At 44.0% G+C, this 8,720-nt stretch overlaps 1 long non-coding RNA gene across 1 annotated transcript; it reads right to left on the reverse strand.

The window, feature by feature from the left end:
• Positions 1 to 2,148: 2,148 nt before the first annotated feature.
• LOC115892264 lies at positions 2,149 to 8,030 on the reverse strand. Its single transcript, XR_004052161.1, has 3 exons — positions 7,220 to 8,030; positions 4,792 to 5,002; positions 2,149 to 2,190 (listed from the first exon to the last, which is right to left on the reverse strand). It is a non-coding gene; the product is annotated as an uncharacterized LOC115892264 (long non-coding RNA).
• Positions 8,031 to 8,720: the final 690 nt, after the last annotated feature.

Consider the following 8,720-nt stretch of genomic DNA (forward strand, 5'->3'; position numbering starts at 1 on the left):
CAGAGCGAGACTCCGTCTCAAAAAAAAAAAAAAAAAAAAAAAAAAAAAAAAAAAAAACAAATTCAAAACAAAACGGAAAGCAATTATGTCTTTAAGGCACCTCCTTCCTCTTTGGCTGGCCTCTGAAACATCTGGTGCCTCAGTAACTCTGGGGTAAATTTTTCCTTGAGCTCTCCTCCCAGAGCTTTGGAAGGCCTTGTGGGAGACCTGGAGTGGATTGATTAGCAAGTAGCCCTAACCCTGGGGGAGCATCTTCTTTCTCTTGGTGGAGGTTAGAAAGAGAAAACTGACGAACAGGAGCACATGTAGAAGACCATGCGCAGGATGGCGAAGGCCTTATAATCATGTTCTAATCATTCTTCATCCTTCCGTTAAATACTTGTTGTCTTCACTCTGCCAAATAAGTCAAATAAGTGCTGTGGCTATAAAACAATGAACATTACTGACAAGGTGCTTGCTCTCATGGAGCTTATATTCTAATAATATAAAGCATAGCACAGATATGCTGGGTGGATAAATAAAAGAAAGTAATAAGAAAACAACTTAAGTCCTCTGCAGTTAAAAGGGTGAGATCACAGAATGACTGAACCACAAGAGGGAGCCAGTCATGCAAAGACCAGAGGGAGGCACATCTGAGGCACCATTTCTGTCTTAACTGCCATAGCCATATGAAGCCCTCTGTTCCATCTTTAACCAGCTTAAATATCAGAGTCAATCTGTATAACCACTCTCTGAACTCCATGACCACCTTAATTCTGTCATGCTGGTGGGCAAAATTGCAACTCCAGTTAAATCCAACTTTCCACCTGTACTGTTTCTGTACCCATGAGCTGGTCATAGATGGAAAACAGACAGACAGATAGACAAACAAACCCACCCACCCACACACCATGCTGTTTGGTCTTACTTTAAATGTGTCACTAGGAACTTAAGTAGGCTCTTGCTATTTCCCAGCGAATGTCCTGTATTTCCCTGGTCCTTTCACTCTCCTACTCTATTCATGGACATTTTTATCTCTGTTATTCTCTTCTCCCCTATCCTCACTCTCAGCTGCTGACTGGGCTTCTTTCCTCACTGACAAAACTGAAGAATCAGAAGAGAACTTCCATTCACTCCTACCATGCCAACTTATCCATGCAGGGGTAAGGCTTTAGGCCCTGCCTTTCTCCCTGTCAATAAGAAAGCATTCTTGGTGCAGCCATGCAAAAGCCTCCACTTGTGCATCAGATCTCACTCCTCTCGCAGAATCAAGAACACTAGACCAGCAAATCCTCCCTGTCTACTCTACCATCAATTTTTCCTCTACTGGATCAGTATACAACCATGCTGTTGTGTCAACCATTTCAAAAACAAAAATCTCCTCTTGACTGCACCTCCCTTATTGGTTACCATCTTATTTCTCTGTAACCCTTGTAGCCAGTTGTCTATACTAGCTGTTTCTAATTCCTCTTCTCCTATTATTCTCTCTTTAATTCTCTCCAATCCAGCTTTTGTGCACCACTGAGCTGAAACTGATCTTTCCAAGATCAACAAAACCAACAAAACTCTATCAGAAGGAAAAAAAAGAATGAAGCAGCTGTAAGTTAGGGAAGACGTGTTAGGGGAGGAAGATGGGCAGAAGAGGACTGGATTGAGTACCTGTATCAAAAGAAGAACTCCTTACATGTTTTGTAGTCTTTCCACTCCATTTGGACCATACTTATATATAGATATACGTATATATATTTCCTTGTTATCTTTGGAATCTAGTGTTTCCCAGATTCTCAAAGCAGCCTATTAGAGTGAAATCTGAATATTAGACTAATCGGCTCACCATTTAGGGCATGGAGAGTAAAACAAAATCATAGCAGTGAGTCAGCTTTTATTTTATGTTTTCTTATCTCTGAAATTGACGTGAAACCTCAGAAACCTAAAAGTCTCTTTAACCCAACCAGGAATGATTTAAACAGTCTAAGAAAGAGTTGCCTCCAAACAATATCCCTCTATTCTAAGATAAATGTAGTTGTGGTAATTTTGCAGCTATCCCTTTTTAAAAATGGCCCAGCCAGGAATTATATATATATTAACCTTAGGTAGCTTTGAAAGTCTGGCTGCAGTACTGTGCTTTCTGATCTTAGCAGTGGGAACAACTGTGACTTACCTCAGTGAGGTCGCCTCACTCCTTTAGTGGGCAGGGTGATTCCTATGGACCTAGCACCAAATGAGGTAAACATTTAACAATTGCATTTAACAATTGTCCAATCAGTTGGTTAATACAGGGAATCTCATTAGATAGTGCATACCAGTGTCTGGGAAAATGCAGGTAACAATCCATTAGTGAGTTACAAAATTAATCTGATGGGCTGACCAATTTTTTAAAAAAATGAAATAAAATAGAAAATATCAGAGTGTATTACATATACTTAGGATAAGACATAGTTCCTGAGACTTTGGTTTCAGTTGTGAAAAGGTATGTTCTGGTTCATAAAATTACAATTTTTTTTTTTTTTTTGAGACAGTCTCGCTCAGCCGCCCAGGCTGAAGTGCAGTGGTGTGATGTCGGCTCACTGCAACCACTGTCTCCCGCGTTCAAATTCTCCCGTCTCCATCCATAATGCAATAACCAGTGTGGCAGAATGTACTAATCAAAATTCAAGAACATTTGGACATTTTCCACATCATTTTCAGCATCCTATATCACTAGGCACGAGCAGAAACAAAAGGAATCTGGGGCACTTTACATTGGGGCTTTCATGTGCAATATCAGTAAGAGCTCGAACTTTCTCTGTAAGTTAAACCACCATAATAGAGATGTTACACTTTACAAACTACTTCACAAACTTAATTTCATTTGAGTTTCTTGTCCATCCCTTGTAGCAAGCAAGACAAAAAAGTAGCAGCATCTGTGGCAGGTTTCAGTGATCCATCCTGTTTAGATCAGAAGCCCACCCAGCAGCTGGGAGAAAGGTTCTTACCCACAGTCCCAGAGAGAGAGCTGGCAAGGGTGAAAAACTATATGTGGACTCTAGCCAAGTAAACTGGGGTTCAGGGCAGAACTCCAGTTCCAGGAGGGAGAATGGAAAGGGTGAACAGGAACTGGGGCAGAAGCCCAGATAGTAAACAAAGCACACAGGTGGCGAGGCCCGTCCTCAGGCACATTGGATTCCAAGCTCACACCCGCAGAGCTCCAGAACTCCATGCCTGGCTTTGAAGAAGTAGCAAAGAATATCATGTGGATAAGGGACATGGTGTAGAGGTTATCAGGCACCTGCAAAGGCAAGAAGAGACTAGTAGGAATTGAAAAGTTAATCAATCAGCCTGGCATGAGTAGCGTTGCCAGATAAAATATAGGATGCCTACTGAAATTTGGATTTCAGATAAACAATGGAAATGTTTTAGTGTAAGTATGTGTCATGCAATATTTGAGACATGTTTATGCCAAAAATTTATTATTTATCTGAAATTTATATTTAACTATGGATCTCACATTTTTATTTACTAAATCTGGCAACTCTTCCTGTGGGTGTGATGGAGGATGAGGCTGGAAGGCTTGGCAGAGCAAGATCACAAAGGGTCTTGTGTGCCATGCTTGGCAGATAATGGGGAGCCAGGAAAGTTTTTATAAGCAGGGGAACAGTATAACAGGGTTTACATTTTAGAATCATTGTAATAGCCTGTGGGAAACAAAACAGAGTTCAGAAGGACAGGAACTGAGAGACCAGAAAGCTATTTCAATAGTTCAGATTTGAGGGAAATTGAAAATAACTTAACCCACTCCACAGTTCTGCCTAAAGCTAGCAAGGCTCCCAGGTTCACTTGGGCTCTGGAGACCGAACTATTCTTTCAAGAGCTACTCTTCATTTTTGTTTTTGTTTTGTTTGAGACAGAGTCTTGCTCTGTCACCAGGCTGGACTGCAGTGGTGTGATCTCGGCTCACTGCAATCTCCACCTTCCAGGTTCAAGTGATTCTCCTGCCTCTCCTGCCTCAGCCTCCCGAGTAGCTGAAACTACAGGTGCATGCCACCATGCCCAGCTAATTTTTTTTTTTTTTTTTAGTAGAGACAGGGTTTCACCATGTTGGCCAGGATGGTCTCGATCTCCTGACCTTGTGATCCACCTGCCTCAGTCTCCCAAAGTGCTGGGATTATAGGCATGAGTCACCACACCCAGCCTACTCTTTGTTTTAAGGAACAACAACAACAAAAAGCTCTGGTGGAGCGTAGAATATATTTTCATACACATAATATAGTGTCTTGCCCAAATCCTGTGTCAATCACATACTTCTTGAGGAAGCTAGAAAGATATGTGTATATATCAATCTATCAATAGACTAAGCTCAATATCTCTTTCCCTATTGCATCCCCTGTAGGTTATCAATAAACATTTGATTCTTACATTATGAGTTCCATAAGGGCAAAGTCTGTATCTTCATCATCTTTGTTTCTTTAGCACCCGACCCAGCGCTGGGAATAAGTTTCTCAGAAAATAGTTCTTGATTAAAGTGGTCTAAGTAATTAACAACCAGAAGTGCTTCCTATTAACTACATTTCTCCAATATTACTTCAAAGGTACAACTTGGCATATTTTTCACATGAATGCAAAAGAAGCTTGCTTCTTATAATGGACCAGAAAATTGTTTTTTAAAGCTGAGGAATTATACTGACTAGATGGAGTTTTAAAGATAATATTCTTCATTTATGTGAAAATGTGAGTTTTTTTTTCTTGAATTTTCCTGCTTCCACAAGCTTTATCATTGTGTGGATATTAGTACATCTTAAAAAAAAAAAAAACCAATCTTAATTAAACACATACCAAGTAGATCATCATAAACTGGTACAAAGTGGTCTTCTCCTTCAGTTACCAGTATCAGTCTAGTTCCTTGTATCTGTGTCTCTTCCAAAGCTGATGTGTGAATTTTTTGAGGGCAGGAACTATTCTGATTTATCTTCACAGTCACAGAACTTTCATTAATAGTAGGTTTATTGAATTCCAAGGTCAGGCAGCCAAAAGGGAAAGAATAATTCTGGGAAGTGCATGGGGTAAATAAAATGCAATTTAAAAATTATTATAATGACCCTTTATTGAAGATTATGTTCCAAGTATCATGCTAGGAGCTTTACATATGTCTTAATACATTCTGATTATACCTCAATTCTAAAAACTCTTCTCTGAGCTAGCTGTTATAATGCTCATGTTATGGGTAAAGAAACTAACAATCGCAACTGGCAAGTAACTTGCCCAGACTGACACAGTTAACAAATTGGCAGAGCTGAGATTAGTACCAGACTCCAAAGTCTATGCTCTCAACATGACTCCAGGAATTGTCATTTTCAAGTATATATTGGAGACAGGAAGATTGGTGAGGTGTTTATAAGAACTTTCTTTAATCAGTCACTACATGGTACCTCAGAAAACTAAAGTTTGATTTTAAAAATGTGTGAGTGAGGCCGGGCGCGGTGGCTCAAGCCTGTAATCCCAGCACTTTGGGAGGCTGAGACGGGCGGATCACGAGGTCAGGAGATTGAGACCATCCTGGCTAACACGGTGAAACCCCGTCTCTACTAAAAATACAAAAACTAGCCGGGCGAGATGGCGGGCGCCTGTAGTCCCAGCTACTCGGGAGGCTGAGGCAGGAGAATGGTGTAAACCCAGGAGGCAGAGCTTGCAGTGAGCTGAGATCTGGCCACTGCACTCCAATCCGGGCGACAGAGCAAGACTCCGCCTCAAAAAAAAAAAAAAAAAAAAAAAAATGTGTGAGTGCACATGTGTGTAAGACAAGAGGTATGGAGGTGTTTCTTAAAACTATATTTTGAGCCATGTTCTTTTTTTCTGTTCAGTTTTGTATTTAAAAGAACAAATGACTTTACGTATATAATTAGACTTCATCTCCACCTTGACTGCAAACTGATGATACACTTAAATTACTATCACACTGTTGTTATCAGGAACATATGGGTTGTACATGTCACAATCATTCACACCAACTTCATTTACCCCATCCAGAGGAATACATGCAGATCATGTTCAGATATGCAATGCAACCTTAACAGTCTAGATGTATCATAACTTATCTGTGTCAATCCAGATCCTCCTCTGAGCTGTAAATGTAATTGTATATGGCAGTTATTCTGTGTTTTGTTTTGTTGTTTGGTAAATGTGTACTTTTTGCCTGATGCTAACATCTTTTCAACAGCCCTCTTTTGCCTGCTCAACCACCAACCTCCCAGTTCACTGATACCAGGAAGAATCAGAGTCTTGTCTGCCCATGATGATTTGCCTCCAGTCTGCACGGTTAAATCACAGCTTAAACTTTACCAAACTTTTGGAGTCTAAAAGCAAAAGCAACTCACAAAGTGCAAGGGTTGGCATAACTAATTTATTCATATGAATTAGAAAGCATTTAAAGAAGAGGAACCAAATATGGTAAAACGAGGGGTGGGGGGCGGGGGAAGCTGTTGATTTTAAAAATTGAGAAAAGCAAAATATGTTTTGCCTGGCTTTGTAACTAAAGAAGCCTGCCAAAAATGGTCTGCAAAGGTATAAGAATCAAAAAATATCTCCAGTGTTCTACCTTCACCAGAAACATGCAAGGAATTTCCTAGGATGGAATTATGGAAAAGATCCTCTTCAGGCCTTCATTTGTTCATTCATTGCTAGTCATGGTGCTAAATATGGGAGATATAAAATGAATATGGCATGGCCCTGGCCTCAAAGCTTAGCCTCAGAGGGACACACAGCAACTGTGCTGTACGCTTATCTGTGAAAGGCACCAGGAAATAAATGTAAAAACCACACAGTGGGTGCACAAAGGGGAGAGTGGTCAACTCTGTGAGTCTAATAAAAATAATTCACAACAATCACATAGCGATGTTTTGTGAGTTCCATCCCCACCCTATCCTCTATTGCCAACCCCTAAGAGAAACGACAGGTGAGCAAGGCACAATCCAAGCTGGGCTCTAATTAAATGTGTGCCCTAGAGCAACTCCTAGCGCTACTCAGAGCCTCTGTTTCTCTGCCTGTAAAAGCCAGGAACCCTGCCCAACTATAAAGTCCATTTCTGCTCCGAATTATGAAATTGAGGCAAAAAAAAAAAAAAAAAAAACCACCAAAAACACACACACACACAACAAAAACAAAAAACAAAAAACCCAAAACCAGAAAGGAAATTCACGAGAAACAAAAGTGAAAGTCACACAAGGGAACCCAGTAGTAAACACGAGTACAAAATTCTGTATCTCACCGGAAAACGTGGTAGAGTTCCCAAATATATTTTTTTCAGCAACCATGAACTTCGGAAAGAATGAAATGTGTATCACGCCCTCTGAATGTGAATAAGATCAGTGTAACACGAATCCACCTTGCTCTATGCAACTGTCTTCTGAAACATTCCTCTCTGACTCTGAACAACCACTTATTTAAATAAGCGGTTCTTAAATAAATCAATCCGTACTGAATGGTCCATCCCCACAAAACCAGTCCCCATTGAAAACCACACCTGGGTGTGTCCCACACTGGGAAAAGGGGGAAAACGGGGGTAGAGAAAGAGGGGAAGAATTGGAACCAACATTAGATTGTACCTGGTGTTGCCACGCGGTTGTCATAAACAACAGCGTCGAAGCAAACTGTTTTAAAACTTAGGAAATACGGCGGCCTTTAAACTCTATTATGTCCCTGCTCATGGCAATTGTGAGACTTCTCTGAACGTAGCCCACAACGGTACAGCCGCCCAAGAGGGAGAGCGAGCTCTGGGGCGGACGAGCGAGTGCAGGCAGCCAGAGGAGGGGAGCAGACTGACAGCTCCCCCAGCTTCTGCGACGCGTGCGGGGCCGGGACAGGCGACCGCCACAGCCAGAGGGTGCGAGCTGGACCCACCGGGGCCACTGGTCTCCAGAGTGGGAGGATGGATGCTGCCTGTCCGCTGCCGGAGCCTCCCTTCTAGCAGCAGAGGAGGGAGGGTGCGCGCACGTACACACACTCACACACACGCACGCACACACATCCTTTCCCTAGAGTTGTGTCTCGTCTCCCTTTTGTTTTTCTCCCTTCCCGGTCATGAGACCCGGAAGTTTTTTTTTTTTTTTTTAATCCAGTCTCTCTCCCTTTTCCAACCCCCCCCCCCCCCGCCATCTATCACATGGCAGAGATAGAATAAAAACAGAAAAATGGCGACGGTCACGTTGTGGCGAGCCTTGCTGCGTCATTAGATAATCCTCATGCAAATAGCGGGAAGAACAAAGGAAGGGGGGCCCGGGACCCCCGGGGGCGCAGGTGGGTGTGGGGGCGGCGGCCGGGCGCGGGGGCGGCGGGGCGCGCGGGGCCAAGCGCCCGCGGGAGGCGGGAGGCGGGCGGCTGGAGGCGGGCGGCGGGGGGCGTGCGGCCGCGCGGGGCTTGGGGTGCGGAGTATGGACGTCCGAGTGCGCGCCCGTGCGCCGCCGTGGAGCGCTGGCCGCTGGGCTCCCGGCCCCGTCTTACGGCGCGCCGGAGTTGGCCTGGGGGCGCGGGAAGCCGTGGGGCGCACAGAGCGGCTCCGGCGAGGCTGGCCGCGGCGCACACGCACACGCAGCCGTGGGGCTCGGCCCGCTTGGCATCCGCACTGGGGTCTGGGGGCGGGCCAGGCGGCGCCGGGGGCCGAGGGCGCGCCACTGCCGGGCATCTAGCGCCTGCCTTCAGCCTCCTCGGGGGACCGCACACAGTTCGTCACCTCGGGGTAGGCGGCGGGGCGCGGGGGCGGCGGCGCGGGG

This window comes from Rhinopithecus roxellana, chromosome 12, assembly GCF_007565055.1.
Source record: "Rhinopithecus roxellana isolate Shanxi Qingling chromosome 12, ASM756505v1, whole genome shotgun sequence".
Taxonomy (NCBI): Eukaryota; Metazoa; Chordata; class Mammalia; order Primates; family Cercopithecidae; genus Rhinopithecus; species Rhinopithecus roxellana.